This window comes from Globicephala melas, chromosome 7, assembly GCF_963455315.2.
Source record: "Globicephala melas chromosome 7, mGloMel1.2, whole genome shotgun sequence".
Classification (NCBI taxonomy): domain Eukaryota; kingdom Metazoa; phylum Chordata; class Mammalia; order Artiodactyla; family Delphinidae; genus Globicephala; species Globicephala melas.
In genome coordinates this window covers 1-23,842 of record NC_083320.1, presented here as the reverse complement: position 1 = coordinate 23,842, position 23,842 = coordinate 1, and positions in this window count along the sequence as shown.

The following is a 23,842-nucleotide window of genomic DNA, read 5'->3' as shown; positions in this document are numbered from 1 at the left end:
CGTGTGAGGGTCAGGCTTTGGGGAAGGGTTAGGGTTAGTGTTCGGGCTAGGGTTAGGGTTAGGGGACGTGGACAGTTTAGGGTCCAGATGAGGGTACGAGAAAGCTTTAGGGGGAGCGTGCGTGTGAGGGAGCAGGTTAGTATCAGCGTACGGGTTAGGATCAGGGGACGTGTGAGGCTCAGGCTTCGGGGAAGGGTTAGGGTTAGTGTTCGGGCTAGGGTTAGCGTTAGGGGACGGGGACGGTATAGATTCCAGGTGAGGCTACGACAACCCTTTAGGGGGAGCATACGTGTGAGGGCGTGGGTTAGTGTTAGCGTACGGGTTAGGATTAGGGGACGGGTGAGGGTCAGGCTTCGGGGAAGGGTTAGGGTTAGGGTTCGGGCTAGGGTTAGGGTTAGGGGACGGGGACGGTTTAGGGTCCAAGTGAGGGTACGACAACGCTTTAGGGGGAGTGTACGTGTGAGGGCGCGGGTTAGTGTCAGCGTACGGGTTAGGATTAGGGGACGAGTGAGGGTCAGGCTATCGGGGAAGGGTTAGGGTTAGGGTTCGGGCTAGGGTTAGGGTTATGGGACGGGGACGGTTTAGGGTCCAGGTGAGGGTACGACAACGCTTTAGGGGGAGCGTACGTGTGAGGGCGCGGGTTAGTGTCAGCGTACGGGTTAGGATTAGGGGACCGGTGAGGGTCAGCCTTCGGGGAAGGGTTAAGGTTAGGGTTTGGGCTAGGGTTAGGGTTAGGGGACGGGGACGGTTTAGGGTCCGGGTGAGGGTACGACAACGCTTTAGGGGGAGCGTACGTGTGAGAGCGCGGGTTAGTGTCAGCGTAAGGGTTAGGATTAGGGGACGGGTGAGGGTCAGGCTTCGGGGAAGTGTTAGGGTTAGGGTTCAGGCTAGGGTTAAGGTTAGGGGACGGGGACGGTTTAGGGTCCAGGTGAGGGTACGACAACGCTTTAGGAGGAGCGTACGTGTGAGGGCGCGGGTTAGTGTCAGCGTACGGGTTAGGATTAGGGGACCGGTGAGGGTCAGGCTTCGGGGAAGGGTTAGGGTTAGGGTTCGGGCTAGGGTTAGGGTTAGGGGACGGGGACGGTCTAGGGTCCGGGTGAGGGTACGACAACGCTTTAGGGGTAGCGTACGTGTGAGGGCGCGGGTTAGTGTCAGCGTACGGTTTAGGATTAGGGGACCGGTGAGGGTCAGGCTTCGGGGAAGGGTTAGGGTTAGGGTTCGGGCTAGGGTTAGGGTTAGGGGACGGGGACGGTTTAGGGTCCAGGTGAGGGTAGGTCAATGCTTTAGGGGGAGCGTACGTGTGAGGGCGCGGGTTAGTGTCAGCGTACGGGTTAGGATTAGGGGACGGGTGAGGGTCAGGCTTCGGGGAAGGGTTAGGGTTAGGGTTCGGGCTATGGTTAGGTTTAGGGGACGGGGACGGTTTAGGGTCCAGGTGAGGGTACGACAACGCTTTAGGGGGAGCGTACGTGTGATGGCGCGAGTTAGTGTCAGCGTACGGGTTAGGATTAGGGGACGGGTGAGGGTCAGGCTTCGGGGAAGGGTTAGGGTTAGGGTTCGGGCTAGGGTTAGTGTTAGGGGACGGGGACGGTTTAGGGTCCGGGTGAGGGTACGACAAAGCTTTAGGGGGAGCGTACGTGTGAGGGCACGAGTTAGTGTCAGCGTACGTGTTAGGATTCGGGGACGGGTGAGGGTCAGGCTTCGGGGAAGGGTTAGGGTTAGAGTTCGGGCTAGGGTTAGGGTTAGGGGACGGGGACGGTTTAGGGTCCAGGTGAGGGTACGACAACGCTTTAGGGGCAGCGTACGTGTGAGGGCGTGGGTTAGTGTCAGCGTACGGGTTAGGATTAGGGGACGGGTGAGGGTCAGGCTTCGGGGAAGGGTTAGGGTTAGGGTTCGGGCTAGGGTTAGGATTAGGGGACAGGGACGGTTTAGGGTCCAGGTGAGGGTACGACAACGCTTTAGGGGGAGCGTACGTGTGAGGGCGCGGGTTAGTGTCAGCGTACGGGTTAGGATTAGGGGACGGGTGAGGGTCAGGCTTCGGGGAAGGGTTAGGGTTAGGGTTCGGGCTAGGGTTAGGGTTAGGTTACGGGGATGGTTTAGGGTCCAGGTGAGGGTACGACAACGCTTTAGGGGGGAGAGTACGTGTGAGGGCGTGTGTTAGTGTCAGCGTATGGGTTAGGATTAGGGGACGGGTGAGGGTCAGGCTTCGGGGAAGGGTTAGTGTTAGGGTTCGGGCTAGGGGTACGGTTAGGGGACGAAGACGGTTTAGGGTCCAGGTGAGGGTACGACAACGCTTTAGGGGGAGCGTACGTGTGAGGGTGCGGGTTAGTGTCAGCCTACGGGTTAGGATTAGGGGACCGGTGAGGGTCAGGCTTCGGGGAAGGGTTAGAGTTAGGGTTCGGGCTAGGGTTAGGCTTAGGGGACGGGGACGGTTTAGGGTCCGGTTGAGGGTACGACAACTCTTTAGGGGGAGCGTACGTGTGAGGGCACGGGTTAGTGGCAGCGTACGGGTTAGGATTAGGGGACAGGTGAGGGTCAGGCTTCGGGGAAGGGTTAGGGTTAGGGTTCGGGCTAGGGTTAGGGTTAGGGGACGGGGAAGGTTTAGGGTCCAGGTGAGGGTACGACAACGCTTTAGGGGGAGCGTACGTGTGAGGGCGCGGGTTACTGTCAGCGTACGGGTTAGGATTAGGGGACGGGTGAGGGTCAGGCTTCGGGGAAGGGTTAGCGTTAGGGTTCGGGCTAGGGTTAGGGTTAGGGGACGGGGACGGTTTAGGGTCCAGGTGAGGGTACAACAACGCTTTAGGGGGAGCGTACGTGTGAGGGCGCGGTTAGTGTCAGCGTACGGGTTAGGATTAGGGGACGGGAGAGGGTCAGGCTTCGGGGAAGGGTTAGGGTTAGGGTTCGGGCTAGGGTTAGGGTTAGGGTTAGGGGATGGGGACGGTTTAGGGTCCAGGTGACGGTACGACAACGCTCTATGGGGAGCGTACGTGTGAGGGCGCGGGTTAGTGTCAGCGTACGGGTTAGGATTAGGGGACGGCTGAGGGTCAGGCTTCGGGGAAGGGTTAGGGTTAGGGTTCGGGCTAGGGTTAGGGTTAGGGGACGGGGACGGTTTAGGGTCCAGTTGAGGGTACGACAACGCTCTAGGGGGAGCGTACGTGTGAGGGCGTGGGTTAGTGTCAGCGTACGGGTTAGGATTAGGGGACGGGTGAGGGTCAGGCTTCGGGGAAGGGTTAGGGTTAGGGTTCGGGCTAGGGTTAGGGTTAGGGGACGGGGACGGTTTAGGGTCCAGGTGAGGGTACGACAACGCACTAGGGGGAGCCTACGTGTGAGGGCGCGGGTTAGTGTCAGCGTACGGGTTAGGATTAGGGGACGGGTGAGGGTCAGGCTTCGGGGAAGTGTTAGGGTTAGGATTCCGGCTAGGGTTAGGGTTAGGGGACGGGGACAGTTTAGGGTCCAGGTGAGGGTACGACAACGCTCTACGGGGAGCGTACGTGTGAGGGCGCGGGTTAGTGTCAGCGTACGGGTTAGGATTAGGGGACGGCTGAGGGTCAGGCTTCGGGGAAGGTTTAGGGTTAGGGTTCGGGCTAGGGTTAGGGTTAGGGGACGGGGACGGTTTAGGGTCCAGGTGAGGGTACGACAACGCTCTAGGGGGAGCGTACGAGTGAGCGCGCGGGGTAGTGTCAGCGTACGGGTTAGGATTAGTGGACGGGTGAGGGTCAGGCTTCGGGGAAGGATTAGGTTTAGGGTTCGGGCTCGGGTTAGGGTTAGGGGACGGGGACGGTTTAGGGTCCAGGTGAGGGTACGACAACGCTCTAGGGGGAGCGTACGTGTGAGGGTGCGGGTTAGTGTCAGCGTACGGGTTAGGATTAGGGGACGGGTGACGGTCAGGCTTCGGGGAAGGTTTAGGGTTAGGGTTCGGGCTAGGGTTAGGGTTATGGGACGGGGATGGTTTAGGGTCCAGGTGAGGGTACGACAACGCTCTAGGGGGAGCGTACGTGTGAGGGCGCGGGTTAGTGTCAGCGTACGGGTTAGGATTAGGGGACGGGTGAGGGTCAGGCTTCGGGGAAGGGTTAGGGTTAGGGTTCGGGCTAGGGTTAGGGTTAGGGGACGGGGACGGTTTAGGTTCCAGGTGAGGGTACGACAACGCACTAGGGGGAGCGTACGTGTGAGGGCGCGGGTTAGTGTCAGCGCACGGGTTAGGATTAGGGGACGGGTGAGGGTCAGGCTTCGGGGAAGGGTTAGGGTTAGGATTCGGGCTAGGGTTAGGGGACGGGGACGGTTTAGGGTCCAGGTGAGGGTACGACAACGCTCTCGGGGGAGCGTACGTGTGAGGGCGTGGGTTAGTGTCAGCGTACGGGTTAGGATTAGGGGACGGGTGAGGGTCAGGCTTCGGGGAAGTGTTAGGGTTAGGGTTCGGGCTAGGGTTATGGTTAGGGGACGGGGACGGTTTAGGGTCCAGGTGAGGGTACGATAACGCTCTAGGGGTAGCGTACGTGTGAGGGCGTGGGTTAGTGTCAGCGTACGGGTTAGGATTAGGGGACGGGTGAGGGTCAGGCTTCGGGGAAGGGTTAGGGTTAGGGTTCGGGCTAGGGTTAGGGTTAGGGGACGGGGACGGTTTAGGGTCCAGTTGAGGGTACGACAACGCTCTAGGGGGAGCGTACGTGTGAGGGCGCGGGTTAGTGTCAGCGTACGGGTTAGGATTAGGGGACGTGTGAGGGTCAGGCTTCGGGGAAGGGTTAGGGTTAGGGTTCGGGCTAGGGTTAGGGTTAGGGGACGGGGACGGTTTAGGGTCCAGGTGAGGGTACGACAACGCTCTCGGGGGAGCGTACGTGTGAGGGCGTGGGTTAGTGTCAGCGTACGGGTTAGGATTAGGGGACGGGTGAGGGTCAGGCTTCGGGGAAGTGTTAGGGTTCGGGTTCGGGCTAGGGTTACGGTTAGGGGACGGGGACGGTTTAGGGTCCAGGTGAGGGTACGACAATGCTCTAGGGGTAGCGTACGTGTGAGGGCGCGGGTTAGTGTCAGCGTACGGGTTAGGATTAGGGGACGGGTGAGGGTCAGGCTTCGGGGAAGGGTTAGGGTTAGGGTTCGGGCTAGGGTTAGGGTTAGGGGACGGGGACGGTTTAGGGTCCAGTTGAGGGTCCGACAACGCTCTAGGGGGAGGGTACGTGTGAGGGCGCGGGTTAGTGTCAGCGTACGGGTTAGGATTAGGGGACGTGTGAGGGTCAGGCTTCGGGGAAGGGTTAGGGTTAGGGTTCGGGCTAGGGTTAGGGTTAGGTGACGGGGACGGTTTAGGGTCCAGGTGAGGGTACGACAACGCTCTAGGGGGAGCGTACGTGTGAGGGCGCGGGTTAGTGTCAGCGTACGGGTTAGGATTAGGGGACGGGTGAGGGTCAGGCTTCGGGGAAGTGTTCGGGTTAGGGTTCAGGCTAGGGTTAGGGTTAGGGGACGGGGACGGTTTAGGGTCCAGGTGAGGGTACGACAACGCTCTAGGGGGAGGGTACGTGTGAGGGCGTGGGTTAGTGTCAGCGTACGGGGTAGGATTAGTGGACGGGTGAGGGTCAGGCTTCGGGGAAGGGTTAGGGTTAGGGTTCGGGCTAGGGTTAGGGGACGGGGACGGGGACGGTTTAGGGTCCAGGTGAGGGTACGACAACGCTCTAGGGGGAGCGTACGTGTGAGGGCGCGGGTTAGTGTCAGCGTACGGGTTAGGATTAGGGGACGGGTGAGGGTCAGGCTTCGGGGAAGGGTTAGGGTTAGGGTTCGGGCTAGGGTTAGGGTTAGGGGACGGGGACGGTTTAGGGTCCAGGTGAGGGTACGACAACGCTCTAGGGGGAGCGTACGTGTGAGGGCGCGGGTTAGTGTCAGCGTACGGGTTAGGATTAGGGGACGGGTGAGGGTCAGGCTTCGGGGAAGGGTTAGGGTTAGGGTTCGGGCTAGGATTAGGGTTAGGGGACGGGGACGGCTTAGGGTCCAGGTGAGGGTACGACAACGCACTAGGGGGAGCGTACGTGTGAGGGCGCGGGTTAGTGTCAGCGTATGGGTTAGGATTAGGGGACGGGTGAGGGTCAGGCTTCGCGGAAGGGTTAGGGTTAGGATTTGGGCTAGGGTTAGGGTTAGGGGACGGCGACAGTTTAGGGTCCAGGTGAGGGTACGACAACGCTCTAGGGGGAGCGTACGTGTGAGGGCGCGGGTTAGTGTCAGCGTACGTGTTAGGATTCGGGGACGGGTGAGGGTCAGGCTTCGGGGAAGGGTTAGGGTTAGAGTTCGGGCTAGGGTTAGGGTTAGGGGACGGGGACGGTTTAGGGTCCAGGTGAGGGTACGACAACGCTTTAGGGGCAGCGTACGTGTGAGGGCGTGGGTTAGTGTCAGCGTACGGGTTAGGATTAGGGGACGGGTGAGGGTCAGGCTTCGGGGAAGGGTTAGGGTTAGGGTTCGGGCTAGGGTTAGGATTAGGGGACAGGGACGGTTTAGGGTCCAGGTGAGGGTACGACAACGCTTTAGGGGGAGCGTACGTGTGAGGGCGCGGGTTAGTGTCAGCGTACGGGTTAGGATTAGGGGACGGGTGAGGGTCAGGCTTCGGGGAAGGGTTAGGGTTAGGGTTCGGGCTAGGGTTAGGGTTAGGTTACGGGGATGGTTTAGGGTCCAGGTGAGGGTACGACAACGCTTTAGGGGGGAGAGTACGTGTGAGGGCGTGTGTTAGTGTCAGCGTATGGGTTAGGATTAGGGGACGGGTGAGGGTCAGGCTTCGGGGAAGGGTTAGTGTTAGGGTTCGGGCTAGGGGTACGGTTAGGGGACGAAGACGGTTTAGGGTCCAGGTGAGGGTACGACAACGCTTTAGCGGGAGCGTACGTGTGAGGGTGCGGGTTAGTGTCAGCCTACGGGTTAGGATTAGGGGACCGGTGAGGGTCAGGCTTCGGGGAAGGGTTAGAGTTAGGGTTCGGGCTAGGGTTAGGCTTAGGGGACGGGGACGGTTTAGGGTCCGGTTGAGGGTACGACAACTCTTTAGGGGGAGCGTACGTGTGAGGGCACGGGTTAGTGGCAGCGTACGGGTTAGGATTAGGGGACAGGTGAGGGTCAGGCTTCGGGGAAGGGTTAGGGTTAGGGTTCGGGCTAGGGTTAGGGTTAGGGGACGGGGAAGGTTTAGGGTCCAGGTGAGGGTACGACAACGCTTTAGGGGGAGCGTACGTGTGAGGGCGCGGGTTACTGTCAGCGTACGGGTTAGGATTAGGGGACGGGTGAGGGTCAGGCTTCGGGGAAGGGTTAGCGTTAGGGTTCGGGCTAGGGTTAGGGTTAGGGGACGGGGACGGTTTAGGGTCCAGGTGAGGGTACAACAACGCTTTAGGGGGAGCGTACGTGTGAGGGCGCGGTTAGTGTCAGCGTACGGGTTAGGATTAGGGGACGGGAGAGGGTCAGGCTTCGGGGAAGGGTTAGGGTTAGGGTTCGGGCTAGGGTTAGGGTTAGGGTTAGGGGATGGGGACGGTTTAGGGTCCAGGTGACGGTACGACAACGCTCTATGGGGAGCGTACGTGTGAGGGCGCGGGTTAGTGTCAGCGTACGGGTTAGGATTAGGGGACGGCTGAGGGTCAGGCTTCGGGGAAGGGTTAGGGTTAGGGTTCGGGCTAGGGTTAGGGTTAGGGGACGGGGACGGTTTAGGGTCCAGTTGAGGGTACGACAACGCTCTAGGGGGAGCGTACGTGTGAGGGCGTGGGTTAGTGTCAGCGTACGGGTTAGGATTAGGGGACGGGTGAGGGTCAGGCTTCGGGGAAGGGTTAGGGTTAGGGTTCGGGCTAGGGTTAGGGTTAGGGGACGGGGACGGTTTAGGGTCCAGGTGAGGGTACGACAACGCACTAGGGGGAGCCTACGTGTGAGGGCGTGGGTTAGTGTCAGCGTACGGGTTAGGATTAGGGGACGGGTGAGGGTCAGGCTTCGGGGAAGTGTTAGGGTTAGGATTCCGGCTAGGGTTAGGGTTAGGGGACGGGGACAGTTTAGGGTCCAGGTGAGGGTACGACAACGCTCTACGGGGAGCGTACGTGTGAGGGCGCGGGTTAGTGTCAGCGTACGGGTTAGGATTAGGGGACGGCTGAGGGTCAGGCTTCGGGGAAGGTTTAGGGTTAGGGTTCGGGCTAGGGTTAGGGTTAGGGGACGGGGACGGTTTAGGGTCCAGGTGAGGGTACGACAACGCTCTAGGGGGAGCGTACGAGTGAGCGCGCGGGGTAGTGTCAGCGTACGGGTTAGGATTAGTGGACGGGTGAGGGTCAGGCTTCGGGGAAGGATTAGGTTTAGGGTTCGGGCTCGGGTTAGGGTTAGGGGACGGGGACGGTTTAGGGTCCAGGTGAGGGTACGACAACGCTCTAGGGGGAGCGTACGTGTGAGGGTGCGGGTTAGTGTCAGCGTACGGGTTAGGATTAGGGGACGGGTGACGGTCAGGCTTCGGGGAAGGTTTAGGGTTAGGGTTCGGGCTAGGGTTAGGGTTATGGGACGGGGATGGTTTAGGGTCCAGGTGAGGGTACGACAACGCTCTAGGGGGAGCGTACGTGTGAGGGCGCGGGTTAGTGTCAGCGTACGGGTTAGGATTAGGGGACGGGTGAGGGTCAGGCTTCGGGGAAGGGTTAGGGTTAGGGTTCGGGCTAGGGTTAGGGTTAGGGGACGGGGACGGTTTAGGTTCCAGGTGAGGGTACGACAACGCACTAGGGGGAGCGTACGTGTGAGGGCGCGGGTTAGTGTCAGCGCACGGGTTAGGATTAGGGGACGGGTGAGGGTCAGGCTTCGGGGAAGGGTTAGGGTTAGGATTCGGGCTAGGGTTAGGGGACGGGGACGGTTTAGGGTCCAGGTGAGGGTACGACAACGCTCTCGGGGGAGCGTACGTGTGAGGGCGTGGGTTAGTGTCAGCGTACGGGTTAGGATTAGGGGACGGGTGAGGGTCAGGCTTCGGGGAAGTGTTAGGGTTAGGGTTCGGGCTAGGGTTATGGTTAGGGGACGGGGACGGTTTAGGGTCCAGGTGAGGGTACGATAACGCTCTAGGGGTAGCGTACGTGTGAGGGCGTGGGTTAGTGTCAGCGTACGGGTTAGGATTAGGGGACGGGTGAGGGTCAGGCTTCGGGGAAGGGTTAGGGTTAGGGTTCGGGCTAGGGTTAGGGTTAGGGGACGGGGACGGTTTAGGGTCCAGTTGAGGGTACGACAACGCTCTAGGGGGAGCGTACGTGTGAGGGCGCGGGTTAGTGTCAGCGTACGGGTTAGGATTAGGGGACGTGTGAGGGTCAGGCTTCGGGGAAGGGTTAGGGTTAGGGTTCGGGCTAGGGTTAGGGTTAGGGGACGGGGACGGTTTAGGGTCCAGGTGAGGGTACGACAACGCTCTCGGGGGAGCGTACGTGTGAGGGCGTGGGTTAGTGTCAGCGTACGGGTTAGGATTAGGGGACGGGTGAGGGTCAGGCTTCGGGGAAGTGTTAGGGTTCGGGTTCGGGCTAGGGTTACGGTTAGGGGACGGGGACGGTTTAGGGTCCAGGTGAGGGTACGACAATGCTCTAGGGGTAGCGTACGTGTGAGGGCGCGGGTTAGTGTCAGCGTACGGGTTAGGATTAGGGGACGGGTGAGGGTCAGGCTTCGGGGAAGGGTTAGGGTTAGGGTTCGGGCTAGGGTTAGGGTTAGGGGACGGGGACGGTTTAGGGTCCAGTTGAGGGTCCGACAACGCTCTAGGGGGAGCGTACGTGTGAGGGCGCGGGTTAGTGTCAGCGTACGGGTTAGGATTAGGGGACGTGTGAGGGTCAGGCTTCGGGGAAGGGTTAGGGTTAGGGTTCGGGCTAGGGTTAGGGTTAGGTGACGGGGACGGTTTAGGGTCCAGGTGAGGGTACGACAACGCTCTAGGGGGAGCGTACGTGTGAGGGCGCGGGTTAGTGTCAGCGTACGGGTTAGGATTAGGGGACGGGTGAGGGTCAGGCTTCGGGGAAGTGTTCGGGTTAGGGTTCAGGCTAGGGTTAGGGTTAGGGGACGGGGACGGTTTAGGGTCCAGGTGAGGGTACGACAACGCTCTAGGGGGAGGGTACGTGTGAGGGCGTGGGTTAGTGTCAGCGTACGGGGTAGGATTAGTGGACGGGTGAGGGTCAGGCTTCGGGGAAGGGTTAGGGTTAGGGTTCGGGCTAGGGTTAGGGGACGGGGACGGGGACGGTTTAGGGTCCAGGTGAGGGTACGACAACGCTCTAGGGGGAGCGTACGTGTGAGGGCGCGGGTTAGTGTCAGCGTACGGGTTAGGATTAGGGGACGGGTGAGGGTCAGGCTTCGGGGAAGGGTTAGGGTTAGGGTTCGGGCTAGGGTTAGGGTTAGGGGACGGGGACGGTTTAGGGTCCAGGTGAGGGTACGACAACGCTCTAGGGGGAGCGTACGTGTGAGGGCGCGGGTTAGTGTCAGCGTACGGGTTAGGATTAGGGGACGGGTGAGGGTCAGGCTTCGGGGAAGGGTTAGGGTTAGGGTTCGGGCTAGGATTAGGGTTAGGGGACGGGGACGGCTTAGGGTCCAGGTGAGGGTACGACAACGCACTAGGGGGAGCGTACGTGTGAGGGCGCGGGTTAGTGTCAGCGTACGGGTTAGGATTAGGGGACGGGTGAGGGTCAGGCTTCGCGGAAGGGTTAGGGTTAGGATTTGGGCTAGGGTTAGGGTTAGGGGACGGCGACAGTTTAGGGTCCAGGTGAGGGTACGACAACGCTCTAGGGGGAGCGTACGTGTGAGGGCGCGGGTTAGTGTCAGCGTACGGGTTAGGATTAGTGGACGGGTGAGGGTCAGGCTTCGGGGAAGGGTTAGGGTTAGGGTTCGGGCTAGGGTTAGGGTGAGGGGACGGGGACGGTTTAGGGTCCAGGTGAGGGTACGACAACGCTCTATGGGGAGCGTACGTGTGAGGGCGTGGGTTAGTGTCAGCGTACGGGTTAGGATTAGGGGACGGGTGAGGGTCTGGCTTCGGGGAAGTGTTAGGGTTAGGGTTCGGGCTAGGGTTAGGGTTAGGGGACGGGGACGGTTTAGGGTCCAGGTGAGGGTACGACAACGCTCTAGGGGGAGCGTACGTGTGAGGGCGTGGGTTAGTGTCAGCGTACGGGTTAGGATTAGGGGATGGCTGAGGGTCAGGCTTCGGGGAAGGGTTAGGGTTAGGGTTCGGGCTAGGGTTAGGGTTAGGGGACGGGGACGGTTTAGGGTCCAGGTGAGGGTACGACAACGCTCTAGGGGGAGCGTACGTGTGAGGGCGCGGGTTAGTGTCAGCGTACGGGTTAGGATTAGGGGACGGGTGAGGGTCAGGCTTCGGGGAAGGGTTAGGGTTAGGGTTCGGGCTAGGGTTAGGGTTAGGGGACGGGGACGGTTTAGGGTCCAGTTGAGGGTACGACAACGCTCTAGGGGGAGCGTACGTGTGAGGGTGCGGGTTAGTGTCAGCGTACGGGTTAGGATTAGGGGACGTGTGAGGGTCAGGCTTCGGGGAAGGGTTAGGGTTAGGGTTCGGGCTAGGGTTAGGGTTAGGGGACGGGGACGGTTTAGGGTCCAGGTGAGGGTACGACAACGCTCTAGGGGGAGCGTACGTGTGAGGGCGCGGGTTAGTGTCAGCGTACGGGTTAGGATTAGGGGACGGGTGAGGGTCAGGCTTCGGGGAAGGGTTTGGGTTAGGGTTCAGGCTAGGGTTAGGGTTAGGGGACGGGGACGGTTTAGGGTCCAGGTGAGGGTACGACAACGCTCTAGGGGGAGGGTACGTGTGAGGGCGTGGGTTAGTGTCAGCGTACGGGGTAGGATTAGTGGACGGGTGAGGGTCAGGCTTCGGGGAAGGGTTAGGGTTAGGGTTCGGGCTAGGGTTAGGGGACGGGGACGGGGACGGTTTAGGGTCCAGGTGAGGGTACGACAACGCTCTAGGGGGAGCGTACGTGTGAGGGCGCGGGTTAGTGTCAGCGTACGGGTTAGGATTAGGGGACGGGTGAGGGTCAGGCTTCGGGGAAGGGTTAGGGTTACGGTTCGGTCTAGGGTTAGGGTTAGGGGACGGGGACGGTTTAGGGTCCAGGTGAGGGTACGACAACGCTCTAGGGGGAGCGTACGTGTGAGGGCGCGGGTTAGTGTCAGCGTACGGGTTAGGATTAGGGGACGGGTGAGGGTCAGGCTTCGGGGAAGGGTTAGGGTTAGGGTTCGGGCTAGGATTAGGGTTAGGGGACGGGGACGGCTTAGGGTCCAGGTGAGGGTACGACAACGCACTATGGGGAGCGTACGTGTGAGGGCGCGGGTTAGTGTCAGCGTACGGGTTAGGATTAGGGGACGGGTGAGGGTCAGGCTTCGCGGAAGGGTTAGGGTTAGGATTTGGGCTAGGGTTAGGGTTAGGGGACGGCGACAGTTTAGGGTCCAGGTGAGGGTACGACAACGCTCTAGGGGGAGCGTACGTGTGAGGGCGCGGGTTAGTGTCAGCGTACGGGTTAGGATTAGTGGACGGGTGAGGGTCAGGCTTCGGGGAAGGGTTAGGTTTAGGGTTCGGGCTAGGGTTAGGGTTAGGGGACGGGGACGGTTTAGGGTCCAGGTGAGGGTACGACAACGCTCTATGGGGAGCGTACGTGTGAGGGCGTGGGTTAGTGTCAGCGTACGGGTTAGTATTAGGGGACGGGTGAGGGTCTGGCTTCGGGGAAGGGTTAGGGTTAGGGTTCGGGCTAGGGTTAGGGTTAGGGGACGGGGACGGTTTAGGGTCCAGGTGAGGGTACGACAACGCTCTAGGGTGAGCGTACGTGTGAGGGCGTGGGTTAGTGTCAGCGTACGGGTTAGGATTAGGGGACGGCTGAGGGTCAGGCTTCGGGGAAGGGTTAGGGTTAGGGTTCGGGCTAGGGTTAGGGTTAGGGGACGGGGACGGTTTAGGGTCCAGGTGAGGGTACGACAACGCTCTAGGGGGAGCGTACGTGTGAGGGCGCGGGTTAGTATCAGCGTACGGGTTAGGATTAGGGGACGGGTGAGGGTCAGGCTTCGGGGAAGGGTTAGGGTTAGGGTTCGGGCTAGGGTTAGGGTTAGGGACGGGGACGGTTTAGGGTCTAGGTTAGGGTACGACAACGCTCTAGGGGGAGCGTACGTGTGAGGGTGCGGGTTAGTGTCAGCGTACGGGTTAGGATTAGGGGACGGGTGAGGGTCAGGCTTCGGGGAAGGGTTAGGGTTAGGGTTCGGGCTAGGGTTAGGGTTAGGGGACGGGGACGGTTTAGGGTCCAGGTGAGGGTACGACAACGCTCTAGGGGGAGCGTACATGTGAGGGCGCGGGTTAGTGTCAGCGTACGGGTTAGGATTAGGGGACGGCTGAGGGTCAGGCTTCGGGGAAGGGTTAGGGTTAGGGTTCGGTCTAGGGTTAGGGTTAGGGGACGGGGACGGTTTAGGGTCCAGGTGAGGGTACGACAACGCTCTAGGAGGAGCGTACGTGTGAGGGCGCGGGTTAGTGTCAGCGTACGGGTTAGGATTAGGGGACGGGTGAGGGTCAGGCTTCGGGGAAGGGTTAGGGTTAGGGTTCGGGCTAGGGTTAGGGTTAGGGACGGGGACGGTTTAGGGTCCAGGTGAGGGTACGACAACGCTCTAGGGGGAGCGTACGTGTGAGGGCGCGGGTTAGTGTCAGCGTACGGGTTAGGATTAGGGGACGGGTGAGGGTCAGGCTTCGGGGAAGGGTTAGGGTTAGGGTTCGGGCTAGGGTTAGGGTTAGGGGATGGGGACGGTTTAGGGTCCAAGTGAGGGTACGACAACGCTCTAGGGGGAGCGTACGTGTGAGGGCGCGGGTTAGTGTCAGCGTACGGGTTAGGATTAAGGGACGGCTGTGGGTCAGGCTTCGGGTAAGGGTTAGGGTTAGGGTTCGGGCTAGGGTTAGGGTTAGGGGACGGGGACGGTTTAGGGTCCAGGTGAGGGTACGACAACGCTCTAGGGGGAGAGTACGTGTGAGGGCGCGGGTTAGTGTCAGCGTACGGGTTAGGATTAGGGGACGGGTGAGGGTCAGGCTTCGGGGAAGGATTAGGGTTAGGGTTCGGGCTAGGGTTAGGATTAGGGGACGGGGACGGTTTAGGGTCCAGGTGAGGGTATGACAACGCTCTAGGGGGAGCGTACGTGTGAGGGCGCGGGTTAGTGTCAGCGTACGGGTTAGGATTAGGGGACGGGTGAGGGTCAGGCTTCGGGGAAGGGTTAGGGTTAGGGTTCGGGCTAGGGTTAGGGTTATGGGACGGGGACGGTTTAGGGTCCACGTGAGGGTACGACAACGCTCTAGGGGGAGCGTACGTGTGAGGGCGCGGGTTAGTGTCAGCGTACGGGTTAGGATTAGGGGACGGGTGAGTGTCAGGCTTCGGGGAAGGGTTAGGGTTAGGGTTCGGGCTAGGGTTAGGGTTAGGGGACGGGGACGGTTTAGGGTCCAGGTGAGGGTACGACAACGCACTAGGGGGAGCGTACGTGTGAAAGCGCGGGTTAGTGTCAGCGTACGGGTTAGGATTAGGGGACGGGTGAGGGTCAGGCTTCGGGGAAGGGTTAGGGTTAGGATTCGGGCTAGGGTTAGGGTTAGGGGACGGGGACAGTTTAGGGTCCAGGTGAGGGTACGACAACGCTCTAGGGGGAGCGTACGTGTGAGGGCGCGGGTTAGTGTCAGCGTACGGCTTAGGATTAGGGGACGGCTGAGGGTCAGGGTTCGGGGAAGGGTTAGGGTTAGGGTTCGGGCTAGGGTTAGGGTTAGGGGACGGGGACGGTTTAGGGTCCAGGTGAGGGTACGACAACGCTCTAGGGGGAGCGTACGTGTGAGGGCGCGGGTTAGTGTCAGCGTACGGGTTAGGATTAGGGGACGGCTGAGGGTCAGGCTTCGGGGAAGGGTTAGGGTTAGGTTTCGGGCTAGGGTTAGGGTTAGGGGACGGGGACGGTTTAGGGTCCAGGTGAGGGTACGACAACGCTCTAGGGGGAGGGTACGTGTGAGGGCGTTGGTTAGTGTCAGTGTACGGGTTAGGATTAGGGGACGGGTGAGGGTCAGGCTTCGGGGAAGGGTTAGGGTTAGGGTTCGGGCTAGGGTTAGGGTTAGGGGACGGGGACGGTTTAGGGTCCAGGTGAGGGTACGACAACGCACTAGGGGGAGCGTACGTGTGAGGGTGCGGGTTAGTGTCAGCGTACGGGTTAGGATTAGGGGACGGGTGAGTGTCAGGCTTCGGGGAAGGGTTAGGGTTAGGATTCGGACTAGGGTTAGGGGACGGGGACGGTTTAGGGTCCAGGTGAGGGTACGACAACGCTCTAGGGGGAGCGTACGTGTGAGGGCGCGGGTTAGTGTCAGCGTACGGGTTAGGATTAGGGGACGGCTGAGGGTCAGGCTTCGGGGAAGGGTTAGGGTTAGGGTTCGGGCTAGGGTTAGGGTTAGGGGACGGGGACGGTTTAGGGTCCAGGTGAGTGTACGACAACGCTCTAGGGGGAGGGTACGAGTGAGGACGCGGGTTAGTTTCAGCGTACGGGTTAGGATTATGGGACGGGTGAGGGTCAGGCTTCGGGGAAGGATTAGGTTTAGGGTTCGGGCTAGGGTTAGGTTTAGGAGACGGGGATGGTTTAGGGTCCAGGTGAGGGTACGACAACGCTCTAGGGGGAGCGTACGTGTGAGGGCGCGGGTTAGTGTCAGCGTAAGGGTTAGGATTAGGGGACGGGTGAGGGTCAGGCTTCGGGGAAGGGTTAGGGTTAGGGTTCGGGCTAGGGTTAGGGTTATGGGACGGGGACGGTTTAGGGTCCAGGTGAGGGTACGACAACGCTCTAGCGGGAGCGTACGTGTGAGGGCGCGGGTTAGTGTCAGCGTACGGGTTAGGATTAGGGGACGGGTGAGGGTCAGGCTTCGGGGAAGGGTTAGGTTTAGGGTTCGGGCTAGGGTTAGGGTTAGGGGACGGGGACGGTTTAGGGTCCAGGTGAGGGTACGGCAACGCTCTAGGGGGAGCGTACGTGTGAGGGCGCGGGTTAGTGTCAGCGTACGGGTTAGGATTAGGGGACGGGTGAGGGTCAGGCTTCAGGGAAGGGTTAGGGTTAGGGTTCGGGCTAGGGTTAGGATTAGGGGACGGGGACGGTTTAGGGTCCAGGTGAGGCAACGACAACGCTCTAGGGGGAGCGTACGTGTGAGGGCGCGGGTTAGTGTCAGCGTACGGGTTAGGATTAGGGGACGGGTGAGGGTCAGGCTTCGGGGAAGTGTTAGGGTTAGGGTTCGGGCTGGGGTTAGGGTTAGGGGACGGGGACGGTTTAGGGTCCAGGTGAGGGTACGACAACGCTCTAGGGTGAGCGTACGTGTGAGGGCGCGGGTTAGTGTCAGCGTACGGGTTAGGATTAGGGGACGGGTGAGGGTCAGGCTTCGGGGAAGGGTTAGGGTTAGGGTTCGGGCTAGGGTTAGGGTTAGGGGACGGGGACGGTTTAGGGTCCAGGTGAGGGTACGACAACGCTCTAGGGGGAGCGTACGTGTGAGGGCGCGGGTTAGTGTCAGCGTACGGGTTAGGATTAGGGGACGGCTGAGGGTCAGGCTTCGGGGAAGGGTTAGGGTTAGGCTTCGGGCTAGGGTTAGGGTTAGGGGACGGGGACGGTTTAGGGTCCAGGTGAGGGTACGACAACGCTCTAGGGGGAGGGTACGTGTGAGGGCGTTGGTTAGTGTCAGCGTACGGGTTAGGATTAGGGGACGGGTGAGGGTCAGGCTTCGGGGAAGGGTTAGGGTTAGGGTTCGGGCTAGGGTTAGGGTTAGGGGACGGGGACGGTTTAGGGTCCAGGTGAGCGTACGACAACTCTCTAGGGGGAGCGTACGTGTGAGGGCGCGGGTTAGTGTCAGCGTACGGGTTAGGATTAGGGGACGGGTGAGGGTCAGGCTTCGGGGAAGGGTTAGGGTTAGGGTTCGAGCTAGGGTTAGGGTTAGGGGACTGGGACGGTTTAGGGTCCAGGTGAGGCAACGATAACGCTCTAGGGGGAGCGTACGTGTGAGGGCGCGGGTTAGTGTCAGCGTACGGGTTAGGATTAGGGGACGGGTGAGGGTCAGGCTTCGGGGAAGTGTTAGGGTTAGGGTTCGGGCTGGGGTTAGGGTTAGGGGACGGGGACGGTTTAGGGTCCAGGTGAGGGTACGACAACGCTCTAGGGTGAGCGTACGTGTGAGGGCGCGGGTTAGTGTCAGCGTACGGGTTAGGATTAGGGGACGGCTGAGGGTCAGGCTTCGGGGAAGGGTTAGGGTTAGGGTTCGGGCTAGGGTTAGGGTTAGGGGACGGGGACGGTTTAGGGTCCAGGTGAGGGTACGACAACGCTCTAGGGGGAGCGTACGTGTGAGGGCGCGGGTTAGTGTCAGCGTACGGGTTAGGATTAGGGGACGGGTGAGGGTCAGGCTTCGGGGAAGGGTTAGGCTTAGGGTTCGGGCTAGGGTTAGGGTTAGGGGACGGGGACGGTTTAGGGTCCAGGTGAGGGTACGACAACGCTCTAGGGGGAGCGTACGTGTGAGGGCGCGGGTTAGTGTCAGCGTACGGGTTAGGATTAGGGGACGGGTGAGGGTCAGTCTTCGGGGAAGGGTTAGGGTTAGGGTTCGGGCTAGGGTTAGGGTTAGCGGACGGGGACGGTTTAGGGTCCAGGTGAGGGTACGACAACGCTCTAGGGGGAGCGTACGTGTGAGGGCGCGGGTTAGTGTCAGCGTACGGGTTAGGATTAGGGGACGGGTGAGGGTCAGGCTTCGGGGAAGGGTTAAGGTTAGGGTTCGGGCTAGGGTTAGGGTTAGGGGACGGGGACGGTTTAGGGTCCAGGTGAGGGTACGACAACGCTCTAGGGGGAGCGTACGTGTGAGGGCGTGGGTTAGTGTCAGCGTACGGGTTAGGATTAGGGGACGGGTGAGGGTCAGGCTTCGGGAAAGGGTTAGGGTTAGGGTTCGGGCTAGGGTTAGGGTTAGGGGACGGGGACGGTTTAGGGTCCAGGTGAGGGTACGACAACGCACTAGGGGGAGCCTACGTGTGAGGGCGCGGGTTAGTGTCAGCGTACGGGTTAGGATTAGGGGACGGGTGAGGGTCAGGCTTCGGGGAAGGGTTAGGGTTAGGATTCGGACTAGGGTTAGGGGACGGGGACGGTTTAGGGTCCAGGTGAGGGTACGAAAACGCTCTAGGGGGAGCGTACGTGTGAGGGCGCGGGTTAGTGTCAGCGTACGGGTTAGGATTAGGGGACGGCTGAGGGTCAGGCTTCGGGGAAGGGTTAGGGTTAAGGTTCGGGCTAGGGTTAGGGTTAGGGGACGGGGACGGTTTACGGTCCAGGTGAGGGTACGACAACGCTCTAGGGGGAGCGTACGAGTGAGGGCGCGGGTTAGTGTCAGCGTACGGGTTAGGATTAGGGGACGGGTGAGGGTCAGGTTTCGGGGAAGGATTAGGTTTAGGGTTGGGGCTAGGGTTAGGGTTAGGGGACGGGGACGGTTTAGGGTCCAGGTGAGGGTACGACAACGCTCTAGGGGGAGAGTACGTGTGAGGGCGCGGGTTAGTGTCAGAGTACGGGTTAGGATTAGGGGACGGGTGAGGGTCAGGCTTCGGGGAAGGGTTAGGGTTAGGGTTCGGGCTAGGGTTAGGGTTAGGGGACGAGGACGGTTTAGGGTCCAGGTGACGGTACGACAACGCTCTAGGGGGAGCGTACGTGTGAGGGCGCGGGTTAGTGTCAGCGTACGGGTTAGGATTAGGGGACGGGTGAGGGTCAGGCTTCGGGGAAGTGTTAGGTTTAGGGTTCGGGCTAGGGTTAGGGTTAGGGGACGGGGACGGTTTAGGGTCCAGGTGAGGGTAAGACAACGCTCTAGGGGGAGCGTACGTGTGAGGGCGCGGGTTAGTGTCAGCGTACGTGTTAGGATTAGGGGACGGGTGAGGGTCAGGCTTCGGGGAAGGGTTAGGGTTAGGGTTCGGGCTAGGGTTAGGGTTAGGGGACGGGGACGGTTTAGGGTCCAGGTGAGGGTACGACAACGCTCTAGGGGGAGCGTACGTGTGAGGGCGCGGGTTAGTGTCAGCGTACGGGTTAGGATTAGGGGACGGCTGAGGGTCAGGCTTCGGGGAAGTGTTAGGGTTAGGGTTCGGGCTAGGGTTAGGGTTAGGGGACGGGGACGGTTTAGGGTCCAGGTGAGGGTACGACAACGCTCTGGGGGAGCGTACGTGTGAGGGCGCGGGTTAGTGTCAGCATACAGGTTAGGATTAGGGGACGGGTGAGGGTCGGGCTTCGGGGAAGGGTTAGGGTTAGGGTTCGGGCTAGGGTTAGGGTTAGGGGACGGGGACGGTTTAGGGTCCAGGTGAGGGTACGACAACGCTCTAGGGGGAGCGTACGTGTGAGGGCGCGGGTTAGTGTCAGCGTACAGGTTAGGATTAGGGGACGGGTGAGGGTCAGGCTTCGGGGAAGGTTTAGGGTTAGGGTTCGGGCTAGGGTTAGGATTAGGGGACGGGGACGGTTTAGGGTCCAGGTGAGGGTATGACAACGCTCTAGGGGGAGCGTACGTGTGAGGGCGCGGGTTAGTGTCAGCGTACGGGTTAGGATTAGGGGACGGGTGAGGGTCAGGCTTCGGGGAAGGGTTAGGGTTAGGGTTCGGGCTAGGGTTAGGGTTAGGGGACGGGGACGGTTTAGGGTCCACGTGAGGGTACGACAACGCTCTAGGGGGAGCGTACGTGTGAGGGCGCGGGTTAGTGTCAGCGTACGGGTTAGGATTAGGGGACGGGTGAGGGTCAGGCTTCGGGGAAGGGTTAGGGTTAGGATTCGGGCTAGGGTTAGGGTTAGGGGACGGGGACAGTTTAGGGTCCAGGTGAGGGTACGACAACGCTCTAGGGGGAGCGTACGTGTGAGGGCGCGGGTTAGTGTCAGCGTACGGCTTAGGATTAGGGGACGGCTGAGGATCAGGCTTCGGGGAAGGGTTAGGGTTAGGGTTCGGGCTAGGGTTAGGGTTAGGGGACGGGGACGGTTTAGGGTCCAGGTGAGGGTACGACAACGCTCTAGGGGGAGCGTACGAGTGAGGGCGCGGGTTAGTGTCAGCGTACGGGTTAGGATTAAGGGACGGGTGAGGGTCAGACTTCGGGGAAGGATTAGGTTTAGGGTTCGGGCTAGGGTTAGGGTTAGGGGACGGGGACGGTTTAGGGTCCAGGTGAGGGTACGACAACGCTCTAGGGGGAGCGTACGTGTGAGGGCGCGGGTTAGTGTCAGCGTACGGGTTAGGATTAGGGGACGGGTGAGGGTCAGGCTTCGGGGAAGGGTTAGGGTTAGGGTTCGGGCTAGGGTTAGGGTTAGGGGACGGGGACGGTTTAGGGTCCACGTGAGGGTACGACAACGCTCTAGGGGGAGCGTACGTGTGAGGGCGCGGGTTAGTGTCAGCGTACGGGTTAGGATTAGGGGACGGGTGAGGGTCAGGCTTCGGGGAAGGGTTAGGGTTAGGATTCGGGCTAGGGTTAGGGTTAGGGGACGGGGACAGTTTAGGGTCCAGGTGAGCGTACGACAACGCTCTAGGGGGAGCGTACGTGTGAGGGCGCGGGTTAGTGTCAGCGTACGGCTTAGGATTAGGGGACGGCTGAGGATCAGGCTTCGGGGAAGGGTTAGGGTTAGGGTTGGGGCTAGGGTTAGGGTTAGGGGACGGGGACGGTTTAGGGTCCAGGTGAGGGTACGACAACGCTCTAGGGGGAGCGTACGAGTGAGGGCGCGGGTTAGTGTCAGCGTACGGGTTAGGATTAGGGGACGGGTGAGGGTCAGACTTCGGGGAAGGATTAGGTTTAGGGTTCGGGCTAGGGTTAGGGTTAGGGGACGGGGACGGTTTAGGGTCCAGGTGAGGGTACGACAACGCTCTAGGGGGAGCGTACGTGTGAGGGCGCGGGTTAGTGTCAGCGTACGGGTTAGGATTAGGGGACGGGTGAGGGTCAGGCTTCGGGGAAGGGTTAGGGTTAGGGTTCGGGCTAGGGTTAGGGTTAGGGGACGGGGACGGTTTAGGGTCCAGGTGAGGGTACGACAACGCTCTAGGGGGAGCGTACGTGTGAGGGCACGGGTTAGTGTCAGCGTACGGGTTAGGATTAGGGGACGGGTGAGGGTCAGGCTTCGGGGAAGGGTTAGGGTTAGGGTTCGGGCTAGGGTTAGGGTTAGGGGACGGGGACGGTTTAGGGTCCAGGTGAGGGTACGACAACGCTCTAGGGGGAGCGTACGTGTGAGGGCGCGGGTTAGTGTCAGCGTACGGGTTAGGATTAGGGGACGGGTGAGGGTCAGGCTTCGGGGAAGGGTTAGGTTTAGGGTTCGGGCTAGGGTTAGGGTTAGGGGACGGGGACGGTTTAGGGTCCAGGTGAGGGTACGGCAACGCTCTAGGGGGAGCGTACGTGTGAGGGCGCGGGTTAGTGTCAGCGTACGGGTTAGGATTAGGGGATGGGTGAGGGTCAGGCTTCGGGGAAGGGTTAGGGTTAGGGTTCGGGCTAGGGTTAGGGTTAGGGGACGGGGACGGTTTAGGGTCCAGGTGAGGGTACGACAACGCTCTAGGGGGAGCGTACGTGTGAGGGCGCGGGTTAGTGTCAGCGTACGGGTTAGGATTAGGGGACGGCTGAGGGTCAGGCTTCGGGGAAGGGTTAGTGTTAGGGTTCGGGCTAGGGTTAGGGTTAGGGGACGGGGACGGTTTAGGGTCCAGGTGAGGGTACGACAACGCTCTAGGGGGAGCGTACGTGTGAGGGCGCGGGTTAGTGTCAGCGTACGGGTTAGGATTAGGGGACAGGTGAGGGTCAGGCTTCGGGGAAGGGTTAGGGTTAGGGTTCGGGCTAGGGTTAGGGTTAGGGACGGGGACGGTTTAGGGTCTAGGTGAGGGTACGACAACGCTCTAGGGGGAGCGTACGTGTGAGGGCGCGGGTTAGTGTCAGCGTACGGGTTAGGATTAGGGGACGGCTGAGGGTCAGGCTTCGGGGAAGGGTTAGGTTTAGGGTTCGGGCTAGGGTTAGGGTTAGGGGACGGGGACGGTTTAGGGTCCAGGTGAGGGTACGACAACGCTCTAGGGGGAGCGTACGTGTGTGGGCGCGGGTTAGTGTCAGCGTAAGGGTTAGGATTAGGGGACGGCTGAGGGTCAGGCTTCGGGGAAGGGTTAGGGTTAGGGTTCGGGCTAGGGTTAGGGTTAGGGGACGGGGACGGTTTAGGGTCCAGGTGAGGGTACGACAACGCTCTAGGGGGAGCGTACGTGTGAGGGCGCGGGTTAGTGTCAGCGTACGGGTTAGGATTAGGGGACGGCTGAGGTTCAGGCTTCGGGGAAGGGTTAGGGTTAGGGTTCGGGCTAGGGTTAGGGGACGGGGACGGTTTAGGGTCCAGGTGAGGGTACGACAACGCTCTAGGGGGAGCGTACGTGGGAGGGCGCGGGTTAGTGTCAGCGTACGGCTTAGGATTAGGGGACGGGTGAGGGTCAGGCTTCGGGGAAGGGTTAGGGTTAGGCTTCGGGCTAGGGTTAGGGTTAGGGGACGGGGACGGTTTAGGGTCCAGGTGAGGGTACGATAACGCTCTAAGGGGAACGTACGTGTGAGGGCGAGGGGTTAGTGTCAGCGTACGGGTTAGGATTAGGGGACGGCTGAGGGTCAGGCTTCGGGGAAGGGTTAGGGTTAGGGTTCGGGCTAGGGTTAGGGTTAGGGGACGGGGACGGTTCAGGGTCCAGGTGAGGGTACGACAACGCTCTAGGGGGAGCGTACGTGTGAGGGCGCAGGTTAGTGTCAGCGTACGGGTTAGGATTAGGGGATGGCTGAGGGTCAGGCTTCGGGGAAGGGTTAGGGTTAGGGTTCGGGCTAGGGTTAGGGTTAGGGGACGGGGACCGTTTAGGGTCCAGGTGAGGGTACGACAACGCTCTAGGGGGAGCGTACGTGTGAGGGCGCGGGTTAGTGTCAGCGTACGGGTTAGGATTAGGGGACGGCTGAGGATCAGGCTTCGTGGAAGGGTTAGGGTTAGGGTTCGGGCTAGGTTTAGGGTTAGGGGACGGGGACGGTTTAGGGTCCAGGTGAGGGTACGACAACGCTCTAGGGGGAGCGTACGTGTGAGGGCGCGGGTTAGTGTCAGCGTACGGGTTAGGATTAGGGGACGGGTGAGGGTCAAGCTTCGGGGAAGGGTTAGGGTTAGGGTTCGGGCTAGGGTTAGGGTTAGGGGACGGGGACGGTTTAGGGTCCAGGTGAGGGTACGACAACGCTCTAGGGGGAGCGTACGTGTGAGGGCGCGGGTTAGTGTCAGCGTACGGGTTAGGATTAGGGGACGGCTGAGGGTCAGGCTTCGGGGAAGGGTTAGGGTTAGGGTTCGGGCTAGGGTTAGGGTTAGGGGACGGGGACGGTTTAGGGTCCAGGTGAGGGTACGACAACTCTCTAGGGGGAACGTACGTTTGACGGCGCGGGTTAGTGTCAGCGTACGGGTTAGGATTAGGGGACGGCTGAGGGTCAGGCTTCGGGGAAGGGTTAGGGTTAGGTTTCGGGCTAGGGTTAGAGATATGGGACGAGGACGGTTTAGGGTCCAGGTGAGGGTACGACAACGCTCTAGGGGGAGCGTACGTGTGAGGGCGTGGGTTAGTGTCAGCGTACAGGTTAGGATTAGGGGACGGCTGAGGGTCAGGCTTCGGGGAAGGGTTAGGGTTAGGATTCGGTCTAGGGTTAGGGGACGGGGACGGTTTAGGGTCCAGGTGAGGGTACGACAACGCTCTAGGGGGAGCGTACGTGTGAGGGCACGGGTTAGTGTCAGCGTACGGGTTAGGATTAGGGGACGGCTGAGGGTCAGGCTTCGGGGAAGGGTTAGGGTTAGGGTTCGGGCTAGGGTTAGGGTTAGGGGACGGGGACGGTTCAGGGTCCACGTGAGGGTACGACAATGCTCTAGGGGGAGCGTACGTGTGAGGGCGCGGGTTAGTGTCAGCGTACGGGTTAGGATTAGGGGACGGGTGAGGGTC